The following is an 18,060-nucleotide window of genomic DNA, read 5'->3' as shown; positions in this document are numbered from 1 at the left end:
TGAGTACTCCTAAGCTCCAGTAAATCAAGTGTCTCACTCTCACTCTCTCTCTTCTAATCTAAATGGAGAGGACGCCAGCCACGTCCTCTCCCTATGAATCTCAATGCACGTGTGAAAATGGCGGCGACGCGCGGCTCCTTATATAGAATCCGAGTCTCGCGATAGAATCCGAGCCTCGCGAGAATCCGACAGCGGGATGATGACGTTCGGGCGCGCTCGGGTTAGCCGAGCAAGGCGGGAAGATCCGAGTCTGCCTCGGTTCCGTGTAAAAAGGCTGAAGTTCGGGGGGGTTCGGATTCCGAGGAACCGAACCCGCTCATCACTAATATTTTCCACTCATTTTCAGTCTATTCTGAACACCTCACACCTCACAATATTATTTTTAGTCCTAAAATTTGCACCGAGGTCGCTGGATGACTAAGCTAAGCGACCCAAGTGGCCGACACAAACACCTGGCCCATATAGGAGTGGCACTGCAGTGTCAGACAAGATGGCACTTCAAAAAAATAGTCCCCAAACAGCACATGATGCAAAGAAAAAAAGAGGCGCAATGAGGTAGCTGTGTGACTAAGCTAAGCGACCCAAGTGGCCGACACAAACACCTGGCCCATCTAGGAGTGGCACTGCAGTGTCAGACAGGATGGCAGATTTAAAAAATAGTCCCCAAACAGCACATGATGCAAAGAAAAAAAGAGGTGCACCAAGGTCGCTGGATGGCTAAGCTAAGCGACACAAGTGGCCGACACAAACACCTGGCCCATCTAGGAGTGGCACTGCAGTGTCAGACAGGATGGCACTTCAAAAAAATAGTCCCCAAACAGCACATGAAACAAAGAAAAAAAGAGGCGCAATGAGGTAGCTGTGTGACTAAGCTAAGCGACCCAAGTGGCCGACACAAACACCTGGCCCATCTAGGAGTGGCACTGCAGTTTTCTAGCGAGAGGATGAGTGCTTCCATCCTCATGTGAATCTGAACCACTAGCCATGAACATAGGCCAGGGCCTCAGCCGTTCCTTGCCACTCCGTGTCGTAAATGGCATATTGGCAAGTTTACGCTTCTCATCAGACGCTTTCAATTTTGATTTTTGGGTCATTTTACTGAACTTTTGTTTTTTGGATTTTACATGCTCTCTACTATGACATTGGGCATCGGCCTTGGCAGACGACGTTGATGGCATTTCATCGTCTCGGCCATGTCTAGTGGCAGCAGCTTCAGCACGAGGTGGAAGTGGATCTTGATCTTTCCCTATTTTAACCTCCACATTTTTGTTCTCCATTTTTTAATGTGTGGAATTATATGCCAGTATCAATAGCAATGGCCTACTACTATATATACTGCGCACAACTGAAATGCACCACAGGTATGGATGGATAGTATACTTGACGACACAGAGGTAGGTAGAGCAGTGGCCTTCCGCACCGTACTGCTATATATACTGGTGGTCACTGTCAGCAAACTGCAAAACTAAAATGCACCACAGGTATCGAATCTAGATGGATAGTATACTTGACGACACAGAGGTAGGTAGAGCAGTGGCCTTCCGTACCGTACTGCTATATATACTGGTGGTCACTGTCAGCAAACTGCAAAACTAAAATGCACCACAGGTATAGAATCTAGATGGATAGTATACTTGACGACACAGAGGTAGGTAGAGCAGTGGCCTTCCGTACCGTACTGCTATATATACTGGTGGTCCCTGTCAGCAAACTGCAAAACTAAAATGCACCACAGGTATAGAATCTAGATGGATAGTATACTTGACGACACAGAGGTAGGTAGAGCAGTGGCCTTCCGTACCGTACTGCTCTATATACTGGTGGTCACTGTCAGCAAACTGCAAAACTAAAATGCACCACAGGTATAGAATCTAGATGGATAGTATACTTGACGACACAGAGGTAGGTAGAGCAGTGGCCTTCCGTACCGTACTGCTATATATACTGGTGGTCACTGTCAGCAAACTGCAAAACTAAAATGCACCACAGGTATAGAATCTAGATGGATAGTATACTTGACGACACAGAGGTAGGTAGAGCAGTGGCCCTCCGTACCGTACTGCTCTATATACTGGTGGTCACTGTCAGCAAACTGCAAAACTAAAATGCACCACAGGTATAGAATCTAGATGGATAGTATACTTGACGACACAGAGGTAGGTAGAGCAGTGGCCTTCCGTACCGTACTGCTATATATACTGGTGGTCACTGTCAGCAAACTGCAAAACTAAAATGCACCACAGGTATAGAATCTAGATGGATAGTATACTTGACGACACAGAGGTAGGTAGAGCAGTGGCCTTCCGTACCGTACTGCTCTATATACTGGTGGTCACTGTCAGCAAACTGCAAAACAAAAATGCACCACAGGTATAGAATCTAGATGGATAGTATACTTGACGACACAGAGGTAGGTAGAGCAGTGGCCTTCCGTACCGTACTGCTATATATACTGGTGGTCACTGTCAGCAAACTGCAAAACTAAAATGCACCACAGGTATAGAATCTAGATGGATAGTATACTTGACGACACAGAGGTAGGTAGAGCAGTGGCCTTCCGTACCGTACTGCTATATATACTGGTGGTCACTGGTCAGCAAAACTCTGCACTGTACTCCTCCTATATAATATACTGGTGGTCCCCAGTACCCACAATAAAGCAGTGTGAGCACAGATATATGCAGCACACTGAGCACAGATATGGAGCGTTTTTCAGGCAGACAACGTATACTGGTGGTCACTGGTCAGCAAAACTCTGCACTGTACTCCTCCTATATAATATACTGGTGGTCCCCAGTACCCACAATAAAGCAGTGTGAGCACAGATATATGCAGCACACTGAGCACAGATATGGAGCGTTTTTCAGGCAGACAACGTATACTGGTGGTCACTGGTCAGCAAAACTCTGCACTGTACTCCTCCTATATAATACTGCTGGTCCCCAGTCCCCACAATAAAGCAGTGTGAGCACAGATATATGCAGCACACTGAGCACAGATATGGAGCGTTTTTCAGGCAGAGAACGGATAAAACTGGTGGTCGCTGATCAGCAAAACTCTGCACTGTACTCCTCCTATATAATACTGCTGCTCCCCAGTCCCCACAATTAAGCAATAAACACAAATATTTGCAGCAACATTAATAAACGGAGAGGACGCCAGCCACGTTCTCTCCCTAACATTTCCAATGCACGAGTGAAAATGGCGGCGACGCGCGGCTCCTTATATAGAATTCGAATCTCGCGAGAATCCGACAGCGAGATGATGACGTTCGGGCGCGCTCGGGTTAACCGAGCCATACGGGAGAATCCGAGTATGCCTCGGACCCGTGTAAAATGGGTGAAGTTCGGGGGGGGTTCGGTTTCCGAGGAACCGAACCTGCTCATCACTAATATATATATATATATATATATACTGAGTATTACTTTGTATTGCTAGTTCAGTGCAGTCTTATTGTGTGATATAACTTTTGCATTGTACATTGTGACTTTCTGTGTGTGTGCATGTAGCTGCTGAGTGGCTGTCATTTTGTGTAAGCTCAGCCTGCTACCCCTATATACTGTAACCTGAGGGGGCTAAGTGCGTCAGGTTTATTAGACTATATAGGTGTTTCACAAGATATACTTACTGTGTATTTTTCTCTGTGATTTCTGGTCACCATATATATCTTGGGTTCCTGGTTTGTGCTGATAACACTTCACTAGGAGTTCTTGCTAGATATAGTGCTGCTAATATTGTACTAGGTTGCCTGATATTGAGCTTCTCATTATGTCAGCTGCAAGGGGCAACGGATCTGGGGCTGATCCCACATTGAGTGGTGGTGCCGCTGCAGACACATTTGAGGAAAACATGGCAGCAGAGAGTTCAGGTTCTGGGGGTTCTTTGCCCCCCAGTGGATTTGTATAAACGGGGGTCCACATTGACCCGCCCTGGGCTACCTTCTCCACATTATTAAATACGCTGGTAACTAAACTTACGCCCCCTGTGGGACCGCCTATGCCAGTACAGCAGTTTATGGTCCCTGAAGTCAATCCGCCCTGGGCAGATCAGATCTCATCACAGTTACAGTACTTGAACCAATCACTGACTAAAAAGAAGTCTAACTCTCGCCCGCCTAAGACTAAGACGTCTTCTAAACGGGCCGCTACTTCCTTACATCCCACCACTGTTCCAGACACTTCCTCTGATGAGGATGGCGCATACACTGACCCCACAGACACTGACTCTGATGCTTAAGATGCGGAGGGACGGTCACAGGTGGATGTCACTGATTTGATTGAGGCTATCAGGCTGATTCTTCAAATTTCTGATGAACCGGAACCTGAGCCTGTGTCTAAAAATCCGGACAGATTTAAACATAAGAAAGTGGTTAAACAAGTTTTGCCTCATTCTCATCACCTGGCTGACATATGTCAGGAATCCTGGGAAAATCCAGGAACAAAGTTCATGCCGCATAAGAAAATGTTGGCTCGCTATCCTCTCTCTGCGGAGCTATGTAAAAATTGGGAAACTCCTCCGCCAGTAGATTCCCATGTTGCAAGAATGGTAGTTTTCTCAGCTCTGCCAGTGACTACCGTCACCTCTCTGAAGGAACCGATGGATAGACGTGTGGAGGGTTGTTTAAAGGCGATTTACACCCTTACAAGGGCTGTGCATAGGCCAACCATTGCAGCGACATGGGCTGCTGAAGCTGTTGAAGCATGGGCTCAGGAGCTGGAAGCGGAGCTACCTTCCAACGCTTCTGATCATGCTAGACAATGTCTCTCATATATTACCACGGCTTCTCATTATCTTAAGGAGGCGGCTTCCGATGCCGGGGTGCTGGCGGCCAAGGCTGCGACTACGTCCATCTTAGCTCGATGTATCCTTTGGTTGAGATCCTGGTCTGTGGATCTGGATACTAAGAAAACCCTGGAGGTACTTCCTTTCAAGGGAGACATTCTTTTCGGAGAATACCTCAATAAGATCGTGGCTGACTTAGCATCTGCTAAAACGGCTTGCCTACCGAGTACGACACCTTCGGCGCTGAAGGCTAAAAGTACCTTCTCTCGCTCCTTTCGTCCTCCAGGAAAGGCAAAAGGTCTGGCGTACCCGAAACAAGCTCGTACTTCCAAACCTGCTAAGCCCAGACCCAAGCAGGCCTGGGCTGCCCGTCAGCCTGCTTCCAAAACAGACAAACCTGCCACATGATGGGGCGGGCCTCCCTCTGGGGGATCCCAAGGTGGGGGGCCGACTTCAAGGGTTTACCCAGGAATGGTTGAAGACCACTTCCGATGCCTGGGTACGGGAAGTCGTCACTCGAGGTTACGCCGTATCCTTCAAGAATCATCCCCCTCATCGATTTTGCCTGACAGATGTCCCTTCGGATCCGGTGAAGGCAAACACTCTTCATTCGGTGGTACAGTCCCTCCTGGACACAGGAGTGGTAGTTCTGGTGCCTCTGGATCAGAGAGGCAAGGGGTACTATTCACCGCTGTTCCTAGTCCCTAAACCGAATGGGTCCTCGCGGCACATTCTCAATCTCAAGTCTTTGAACAAGTTTGTGAGGGTCTCCAAGTTTCGTATGAAAACTCTACGCTCTTTTGTTCTGGCCTTGGAGCCTGGGGACTATATGTTCTCCCTAGTCATACAGGATGCCTACCTGCATATTCCTACTGCAATGTCACATAAGCAGTACCTGAGGTTTGCGGTGGGCAACCTTCATTACCAGTGTTACCTTTTGGTTTGGCCACGGCTCCGTGGGTATTCACCAAAGTCATGGCGGTGATGACGGCTGTGCTACGCCATCAGGGGATCAGGATTCTCCCGTATCTAGATGACATACTGATCCTGGCAAACTCCCCAGAAATTCTCCTACGTCATTTGGATGTGAGAATCCAGTTTATGCAAACTCACGGGTGGCTCATCAACTGGAAGAAATCTTCCCTGGTCCCTGCTTAGAGCAACACTCCCTTTCAGGGCCGGTGGACCGAGGAGGAGTCTCTCCTTCCGATAAACATTCTGGAACTGCGGGCAGTGTTCAATGCACTGAACCCGGCCCAGCATTTGATGCAGAACAGACCTGTTCAAGTACAATCAGACAATGCCACCACGATGGCATACATAAATCATCAGGGTGGCACTCAAAGCCGCATAGCGATGAGGGAAGTATCAAGGATTCTTCAATGGGCGGAACGCCATCTGCCAGCCATATCGGCAGTGTTCATTCCGGGGAATCATCAACTGGGAAGCGGACTTTCTCAGTCGTCAGGACGTACACGCCGGAGAGTGGAGCCTCCATCCAGAAGTATTTCAACTCCTCGTGGACAGGTGGGGCCTTCCAGATGTGGACTTTATGGCGCCTCGACACAATCACAAGGTTCCGGTCCTCGGAGCAAGGACAAGGGATCCTCAAGCGGCGTTCGTAGACACACTGGAAATCACTTGGAGCTTTCAGCTACCATATGTGTTCCCTCCGGTGTAACTCCTGCCCAGAGTACTAAGGAAGTTCAAACAAGAAGGAGGAACCCTGCTTATGATCGCTCCGGCGTGGCCCAGGCGGCACTGGTTCTCAGATCTACAGGGTCTCTCGTTATAGAGCGTCCCCTTCTACTTCCACAATGACCAGACCTTCTTGTTTAGGGTCCTTGTGTATACCAGGATTTGGCCCGACTGGCTTTGACGGCGTGGCTCTTGAAGCTTCCGTCTTGAGGGCCAAGGGTTTTTCTGAGGCGGTCATTCATACTATGTTGAAGGCCCGTAAGCCAGCTTCTGCTCGGATTTACCATAGGGTCTGGAATTCTTACTTTGCTTGGTGCGCATCTAACAATGACGCTTACAAGTTTACTACGGCCAAACTTTTGGCCTTCCTACAACAAGGCCTGGACTTAGGCCTTTGTCTGGCATCCCTCGAGGTTCACATTTCTGCCTTGTCGGTATGGTTTCAGAGAAAGATTGCTACCCTGCCTGATGTTCATACTTTCACTCAGGGGGTGTTATGGATTCAAGCTCCTTATGTACCACCAGTGACCCCTTGGTATTTGTCAGTGGTTCTGGAGGCCTTGCAAGAGTATCCGTTTGAACCTCTTGCGTCTGCAGACCTTAAGTGGCTTTCCCTTAGGGTTTTGTTTTTGCTGGCTATTGACTCTGCTCGAAGGATCTCGGACTTAGGTGCCTTATCCGGTAAGTCCCCCTATCTGATTTTTCATCGTGACCGGGCAGTTCTTAGAACGCACCCTGGTTATTTGCCTAAGGTGGTGTCTTCCTTCCACCTTAACCAGGAGATTGTGGTTCCGGCCTTTAGTTCTCCTGAGTTGTCCTCCAAAGAGCAGTCTTTGGATGTGGTACGGGCTCTCCGTCTCTATGTGAAGAGAACTGCCTCCTTTAGCTGCCTCCTTTAGGAAGTCTGATTCTCTCTTTGTACTGTTTGGTTTTCACAAACGTGGCTGGCCTGCTAACAAGCAGACCTTGGCTAGATGGATTAGAATGGTGATTACACATGCTTATGTACAGGCTGGTCTTCCAGCTCCTGCTACCATCAAAGCCCATTCTACTCGGTCTGTTGGACCTTCTTGGGCGGCCCACCAGGGTGCGACCCTTGAACAATTGTGCAAGGCGGCTACGTGGTCCTCAGTGAACACGTTCATAAGGTTCTATGCCTTCGATGCTTCCGCCTCCCAGGATGCTTCCTTTGGACGCCGGGTTCTTGTGCCCGCTACAGTGCATCCCCTCCCTTGAGGAACTGCTTTAGGACATCCCCGATGTTATTCCTTGCAGTGTACCCCGCAGCAGAAAACGAGATTTATGGTAAGAACTTACTGTTGTTAAATCTCTTTCTGCGAGGTACACTGGGCTCCACAAGGCGCCCACCCTGACGCACTTTGCTTCTTTGGGTTGGTATGGCATTAGCTGCTGACACCCTCTCCTGTCGTGAGTGTGTGGTGTGTGTGGCTTCTAACAATTGTCGTCTCTGTTACCTGCTACTGCATTGGACTGGTTAACGAAAACTGAGCTCCTGTACACGGAGGCGGGGTTATAGAGGAGGCGGCGCTATGCATCTTGGGAACAGTCAAAGCTTTGAGCCTGTTGGTGCCTCGGATCAAGATCCTACTCTACACCCCGATGTTATTCCTTGTGGAGCCCAGTGTACCTCGCAGAAAGAGATTTAACAACGGTAAGTTCTTACCATAAATCTCGTTTTTGCTCAGCTTTCTCTGCCCCTGGCAGAGAAAGCTGTGCGGGACCGGGCTCCAGTGATCAGCTCTGTGTGTCCGATGGACACACAAGCTGATCACAGTGTAAATTTTTTTTTTTTAAAGTAAAAAAAAACAAAAAACAAAACATACTCACCTGTCCAGGGAGCCGGTGTCCGCTGCTCCGGTGAGTGCTTTCGGGCGCTGGGTCCCCCATATGCTGCGCTGTGACCCCGGTGCAGTAAAGTGACGCTGCAAAACGGCAGCGCACTTTACAGCACCGGCAGCCCAGCAGAAGCAGCGCGGACCGGCTCCCTGGACAGATGAGTATATTATCCTGTTGGGGGGTAGTCGCGACGGGTGGGGGGGTCGACCGGGCAGCGGCGGTAGCGGCAATGTCGGCAGGGGTGGCGCGTGCGCAGAAGGATATCGGGGTATTTTTTACGAAAAAATACCCCGATGATGCTGCGAAGAGGGATCGCAGGGACAGAGCTTGACCGCAAGGTCTGTTCCTGCGATGTAATCAATTATCGCAGTGCGAGTTTGGGCGATTTTCTCACCTGTCATCCGCATCCTGGATGTGGATGGTGATAAATAGGCCCCTTAGTGTACGGAAATTGGTCCAGCACATTTCAGGGGTGATTGTAAAGCAAAGCAATGGCACTAATCTCACCCTGTTATAGCTCAAGTAAGCATTCAGGATAAAGCCATGGTAAGCCTCCATGGTATCAATGGCAAGTAGGTCACTCAATTATTTGCACAGTTATCATGGATTTAGATACCTGGAGGTGGGTGTCACTGCCCTCCTCACACACTACTACACTTGGCATGTTCAGAACAGACATCTCCCCACAACACTGCACCATGACATATATACACCGCAGTGGGATGTAGTTAATATTCCAGCGCTGAGGATCCTGACAGTCAGAATGCCAACAGATCCCGATGGTAAGTACTGGGGTTAGGGTTAATTGTTAGAGTTAGGCACTAGGGGGAGAGTTAGGGTTAGGCTGGGGGGACAGTTAGGGTTAGGCTGCGTGAGGGGGTGGTTAGGGTTAGGCACTAGGGGGAGAGTTAGCGTTAGGTTGCCCGAGGGGACAGTTAGGGTTAGGCTGCGGGAGGGGTCGGTTAGGGTTAGGCTGCGAGAGGGGCAGTTTGGGTTAGGCTGCGAGAGGGGATGGTTAAGGTTAGGTTGTGAGAGGAAAGGGTTAGGGTTAAACTACTTACCAATATCCATCGGGATTTTTAACGTTGGATGCCGCTGTCTACATTCTGACCGTTAGGATCCTGCCGGGATATCAATAACAACCCACAGCAGCTATCTCCTCCACATACACTACTACATACACCATGACATGTACATACAGCACAGGTACAGTATACACATCCATATCCTCCAACTGTGCCTTTTTGGCAAGTACAGTACCTTTTTTTATGGTCTGTACCTGCCAAAAAAGGCCTTGTACCGATTCTTGACTCCCCAAATTAACATTGAAAGTACAGGAAAGGAGGCGTGACCATGCCCCTTTTACCAGTGACCACGCCCCCTTTCCTAATTTGTACTGGTTTCATGTGTAAAATGTTGGAGGGTATGCACATCTCCCTCTCACATACTGCTACACCATGATATGTATACCTAGTGATGTGCACCGGACATTTTTCGGGTTTTGTGTTTTGGTTTTGGATTCGGTTCCGCGGCCGTGTTTTGGTTTCGGACACGTTTTGGCAAAACCTCACCGAAATTTTTTTGTCGGATTCGGGTGTGTTTTGGATTCGGGTGTTTTTTTCAAAAAATCCTAAAAAACAGCTTGAATCATAGAATTTGGGGGTCATTTTGATCCCATAGTATTATTAACCTCAATAACCATAATTTCCACTCATTTCCAGTCTATTCTGAACACCTCACACCTCACAATATTATTTTTAGTCCTAAAATTTGCACCGAGGTCGCTGGATGGCTAAGCTAAGCGACACAAGTGGCCGACACAAACACCTGGCCCATCTAGGAGTGGCACTGCAGTGTCAGGCAGGATGGCACTTCAAAAAAATAGTCCCCAAACAGCACATGACGCAAAGAAAAAAAGAGGCGCACCAAGGTCGCTGTGTGACTAAGATAAGCAACACAAGTGGCCGACACAAACACCTGGCCCATCTAGGAGTGGCACTGCAGTGTCAGACAGGATGGCACTTCAAAAAAATAGTCCCCAAACAGCACATGATGCAAAGAAAAAAAGAGGCGCACCAAGGTCGCTGTGTGACTAAGCTAAGCAACACAAGTGGCCGACACAAACACCTGGCCCATCTAGGAGTGGTACTGCAGTTTTCTAGCGAGAGGATGAGTGCTTCCATCCTCATGTGAAGCTGAACCACTAGCCATGAACATAGGCCAGGGCCTCAGCCGTTCCTTGCCACTCCGTGTCGTAGATGGCATATTGGCAAGTTTACGCTTCTCCTCAGACGCTTTCAATTTTGATTTTTGGGTCATTTTACTGAACTTTTGTTTTTTGGATTTTACATGCTCTCTACTATGACATTGGGCATCGGCCTTGGCAAACGACGTTGATGGCATTTCATCGTCTCGGCCATGACTAGTGGCAGCAGCTTCAGCACGAGGTGGAAGTGGATCTTGCTCTTTCCCTATTTTAACCTCCACATTTTTGTTCTCCATTTTTTAATGTGTGGAATTATATGCCAGTATCAATAGCAATGGCCTACTACTATATATACTGCGCACAACTAAAATGCACCACAGGTATAGAATGTAGATGGATAGTATACTTAATGACGACACAGAGGTAGGTACAGCAGTGGCCTTCCGTACCGTACTGCTATATATACTGGTGGTCACTGTGTCAGCAAACTGCAAAACTAAAATGCACCACAGGTATAGAATGTAGATGGATAGTATACTTAATGACGACACAGAGGTAGGTACAGCAGTGGCCTTCCGTACCGTACTGCTATATATACTGGTGGTCACTGTGTCAGCAAACTGCACAACTGAAATGCACCACAGGTATAGAATGTAGATGGATAGTATACTTAATGACGACACAGAGGTAGGTACAGCAGTGGCCTTCCGTACTGTACTGCTATATATACTGGTGGTCACTGTGTCAGCAAACTGCAAAACTAAAATGCACCACAGGTATAGAATTAGAATGTAGATGGATAGTATACTTAATGACGACACAGAAGTAGGTACAGCAGTGGCCTTCCGTACCATACTGCTATATATACTGGTGGTCACTGTGTCAGCAAGCTGCAAAACTAAAATGCACCACAGGTATAGAATGTAGATGGATAGTATACTTAATGACGACACAGAGGTAGGTACAGCAGTGGCCTTCCGTACCGTACTGCTATATATACTGGTGGTCACTGTGTCAGCAAACTGCACAACTGAAATGCACCACAGGTATAGAATGTAGATGGATAGTATACTTAATGACGACACAGAGGTAGGTACAGCAGTGGCCTTCCGTACCGTACTGCTATATATACTGGTGGTCACTGTGTCAGCAAAACTCTGCACTGTACTCCTCCTATATAATATTATACTGGTGGTCCCGACTCCCCAGTCCCCACAATAAAGCAGCACACTGAGCACAGATATGGAGTGTTTATCAGGCAGACAACGTATACTGGTGGTCACTGTCAGCAAAACTCTGCACTGTACTCCTGCTATATAATACAGCTGCTCCCCAGTCCCCACAATTAAGCAGTGTGAGCACAGATATATGCAGCACACTGAGCACAGATATGGAGTGTTTTTTTTCAGGCAGAGAACGGATAAAACTGGTGGTCACTGATCAGCAAAACTCTGCACTGTACTCCTCCTATATTAATATAAAGCTGCTCCCCAGTCCCCACAATGATATAAGCAAGCACAAATATTTGCATCAACTCAACAATGAATAAACGGAGAGGACGCCAGCCACGTCCTCTCCCTAACATTTCCAATGCACGAGTGAAAATGGCGGCGACGCGCGGCTGCTTATATAGAATCCGAATCTCGCGAGAATCCGACAGCGGGATGATGACGTTCGGGCGCGCTCGGGTTAACCGAGCCATACGGGAGAATCCGAGTATGGCTCGGACCCGTGTAAAAAGGGTGAAGTTCGGGGGGGTTCGGTTCTCATCACTAGTATACACAGCACAGGTACAGTATACACATCTCCCCTCACACAATACTACACCATGACATGTACACACAGTACAGGTACAGTACAGACATATCCTCCTCACACAATACTACACCATGACATGAACTAACAGTGCAGGTACAGTATACACATCTCCCCTCACACAATACTACACCATGACATGTACACACAGGTACAGTACAGACCAGTGGCGCACCCAGGGGGGTTTCCGAGCACCCAGAAACCCCCCTCCACTAAAAAAAAAAAAATTTTTTTTTTTTTTTTTTTTTTTAGCTGCATGACTATTGTTAATGGCTGTCTAGCATCCTCTGCAGCCTGCTGTCTTCCTGGTGGCACTTGTAAGTGCAATAAAAGTTTACTTTACTTTAATTATAGTACATATATATCCATGTGCATGCATATATACACATGTATATATATACATACATACATATAAACACACACACACACACACACACACACACACACACACACACACACATGATATATATATACATGTGTATATATATGTGTACTGTATGTGTGTGTACATATATATATATGTATGCATGTTTAATATGCTATGTATATGTGTATATGTATGTGTGTGTGTATGTATGTATATATATATATGTGTGTGTAGATATATGTATATATATATATATACACAAACACACACACACACACACACACACACTAGTTTTACGGACCCAGCATATACTGGGTCACCTCAGTCTGCACCCCCGTGATTGGCTCCGCCCAGTTCTGGAAACCCCCCCATGCAAATCCTGCGTTTGCCACTGCAGACATATCCTCCTCACACAATACTACACCATGACATGTACACACAGCACAGGTACAGTACACACATCTCCCCTCACACACTACTACATCAGGTCATGTACACACAGTGCAAGTACAGTACACACATCTCATCCTCAGTCCTCACACACTACTACACCATGACATGTACACACAGCACAGGTACAGTACACACATCTCCCATCACACACTACTACACCATGACATGTACACACAGCACAGGTACAGTACACACATCTCCCTCACACACTACTACACCATGACATGTATACACAGCAAAGGTACAGTACACACATCTCCCCCTCACACACTACTACACCATGACATGTACACACAGCACAGGTACAGTACACACATCTCCCCTCACACACTGCTACACCATGACACGTACACACAGCACAGGTACAGTACACACATCTCCCCTCACACACTGCTACACCATGACATGTACACACAGCACAGGTACAGTACACACATCTTCCCTTCACACACTGCTACACCATGACATGTATACACAGCACAGGTACAGTACACACATCTCCCCTCACACACTATTACACCATCACATGTATACACAGCAAAGGTACAGTACACACATCTCCCCCTCACACACTACTACACCATGACATGTACACACAGCACAGGTACAGTACACACATCTCCCCTCACAGACTACTACACCATTCCATGTATACACAGCACAGGTACAGTACACACATCTCCCCTCACACACTACTACACCATGATATGTATACACAGCACAGGTACAGTACACACATCTACCCTCACACACTACTACACCATGACATGTACACACAGCACAGGTACAGTACACACATCTCCCCCTCACACACTACTACACCATGACATGTACACACATCACAGGTACAGTACAGACATCTCCCCTCACACACTACTACACCATGATATGTATACACAGCACAGGTACAGTACACACATCTCCCCTCACACACTACTACACCATGGCATGTACACACAGCACAGGTACAGTACACACATCTCCTGTCACACACTACTACACCATGACATGTACACACAGCACAGGTACAGTACACACATCTCCCCCTCACACACTACTACACCATGACATGTACACACAGCACAGGTACAGCACACACATCTCCCCTCACACACTGCTACACTATGACATGTATACACAGCACAGGTACAGTACACACATCTCCTCCTCACACACTACTACACCATGACATGTACACACAGCACAGGTACAGTACACACATCTCCCCTCACACACTACTACACCATGACAGGTACACACAGCACAGGTACAGTACACACATCTCCCCCTCACACACTACTACACCATGACAGGTACATACAGTACAGGTACAGTACACACATCTCCCCCTCATACACTACTACACCATGACATGTACACACAGCACAGGTACAGTACACACATCTCCCCCTCACACACTACTACACCATGACATGTTCACACAGCCCAGGTACAGTACAGACATCTCCTCCTCCCACACTACTACACCATGACATGTACACACAGCACAGGTACAGTACACACATCTCCCCTCACACACTACTACACCATGACATGTACACACAGCACAGGTACAGTACACACATCTCCCCTCACACACTTCTACACCATGACATGTACACACAGCACAGGTACAGTACACACATCTCCCCCTCACACACTACTACACCATGACAGGTACATACAGCACAGGTACAGTACACACATCTCCCCCTCACACACTACTACACCATGACATGTACACACAGCACAGGTACAGTACACACATCTCCCCTCACACACTTCTACACCATGACATGTACACACATCACAGGTACAAGTACAGACATCTCCCCCCTCACACACTACTACACCATGACATGTACACACAGCACAGGTACAGTACACACATCTCCCATCACACACTACTACACCATGACATGTACATACAGCACAGGTACAGTACACACATCTCCCCCTCACACACTACTACACCATGACAGGTACATACAGTACAGGTACAGTACACACATCTCCCCCTCACACACTACTACACCATGACATGTACACACAGCACAGGTACAGTACACACATCTCCCCCTCACACACTACTACACCATGACATGTACACACAGCACAGGTACAGTACACACATCTCCCCCTCACACACTACTACACCATGACATGTACACACAGCACAGCTACAATACAGACATCTCCCCCTCACACACTACTACACCATGATATGTACACACAGCACAGGTACAGTACAGACATCTCCCTCTCACACACTACTACACCATGACATGTACACACAGCACAGGTACAGTACACACATCTCCATTCACACACTACTACACCATGACATGTACACACAGCACAGGTACAGTACAGACATCTCCCTCTCACACACTACTACACCATGACATGTACACACAGCACAGGTACAGTACACACATCTCCATTCACACACTGCTACACCATGACATGTACACACGGCACAGGTACAGTACACACATCTCCCCTCACACACTACTACACCATGACATATACACACAGTACAGGTACAGTACAGACATCTCCCCCTCACACACTACTACACCATGACATGTACACACAGCACAGGTACAGTACAGACATCTCCCCCTCACACACTACTACACCATGACATGTACACACAGCACAGGTACAGTACAGACATCTCCCCCTCACACACTACTACACCATGACATGTATACACAGCACAGGTACAGTACACACATCTCCCCCTCACACACTACTACACCATGACATGTACACACAGCACAGGTACAGTACAGACATCTCCCCCTCACACACTACTACACCATGACATGTATACACAGCACAGGTACAGTACAGACATCTCCCCCTCACACACTACTACACCATGACATGCACACACAGCACAAGTACAGTACACACATCTCCGTCTCACACACTACTACACCATGACATGTACACACAGCACAGGTACAGTACACACATCTCCCCTCACACACTACTACACCATGACATGTACACACAGCACAGGTACAAGTACAGACATCTCCCCCTCACACACTGCTACACCATGACATGTACACACATCACAGGTACAGTACACACATCTCCCCCTCACACACTACTACACCATGACATGTACACACAGCACAGGTACAGTACACACATCTCCCCTCACACACTACTACACCATGACATGTATACACAGCACAGGTACAGTACACACATCTCCCCCTCACACACTACTACACCATGACATGTACACACAGCACAGGTACAGTACAGACATCTCCCCCTCACACACTACTACACCATGACATGTACACACAGCACAGGTACAGTACAGACATATCCTCCTCACACACTACTACACCATGACATGTATACACAGCACAGGTACAGTACAGACATATCCTCCTCACACACTACTACACCATGACATGTACACACAGCACAGGTACAGTACAGACATCTCCCTCTCACACACTACTACACCATGACATGTACACACAGCACAGGTACAGTACACACATCTCCATTCACACACTACTACACCATGACATGTACACACAGCACAGGTACAGTACACACATCTCCCCTCACACACTACTACACCATGACATATACACACAGTACAGGTACAGTACAGACATCTCCCCCTCACACACTACTACACCATGACATGTACACACAGCACAGGTACAGTACAGACATCTCCCCCTCACACACTACTACACCGTGACATGTATACACAGCACAGGTACAGTACACACATCTCCCCCTCACACACTACTACACCATGACATGTATACACAGCACAGGTACAGTACACACATCTCCCCCTCACACACTACTACACCATGACATGTACACACAGCACAGGTACAGTACAGACATCTCCCCCCTCACACACTACTACACCATGACATGTATACACAGCACAGGTACAGTACACACATCTCCCCCTCACACACTACTACACCATGACATGCACACACAGCACAAGTACAGTACACACATCTCCCTCTCACACACTACTACACCATGACATGTACACACAGCACAGGTACAGTACACACATATCCCCCTCACACACTACTACACCATGACACGTACACACAGCACAGGTACAGTACACACATCTCCCCTCACACACTACTACACCATGACATGTACACACAGCACAGGTACAAGTACAGACATCTCCCCCTCACACACTGCTACACCATGACATGTACACACATCACAGGTACAGTACACACATCTCCCCCTCACACACTACTACACCATGACATGTACACACAGCACAGGTACAGTACACATCTCCCCTCACACACTACTACACCATGACATGTATACACAGTACAGGTACAGTACAGACATCTCCCCCTCACACACTACTACACCATGACATGTACACACAGCACAGGTACAGTACAGACATCTCCCCCTCACACACTACTACACCATGACATGTATACACAGCACAGGTACAGTACACACATCTCCCCCTCACACACTACTACACCATGACATGTATACACAGCACAGGTACAGTACACACATCTCCCCCTCACACACTACTACACCATGACATGTACACACAGCACAGGTACAGTACAGACATCTCCCCCCTCACACACTACTACACCATGACATGTATACACAGCACAGGTACAGTACACACATCTCCCCCTCACACACTACTACACCATGACATGCACACACAGCACAAGTACAGTACACACATCTCCCTCTCACACACTACTACACCATGACATGTACACACAGCACAGGTACAGTACACACATATCCCCCTCACACACTACTACACCATGACACGTACACACAGCACAGGTACAGTACACACATCTCCCCTCAC

The sequence above is a fragment of the Pseudophryne corroboree genome, chromosome 6 (assembly GCF_028390025.1).
Source record: "Pseudophryne corroboree isolate aPseCor3 chromosome 6, aPseCor3.hap2, whole genome shotgun sequence".
NCBI lineage: Eukaryota > Metazoa > Chordata > Amphibia > Anura > Myobatrachidae > Pseudophryne > Pseudophryne corroboree.
The sequence above is the reverse complement of the archived record's forward strand: the minus strand, read 5'-3'. Positions refer to the sequence as shown.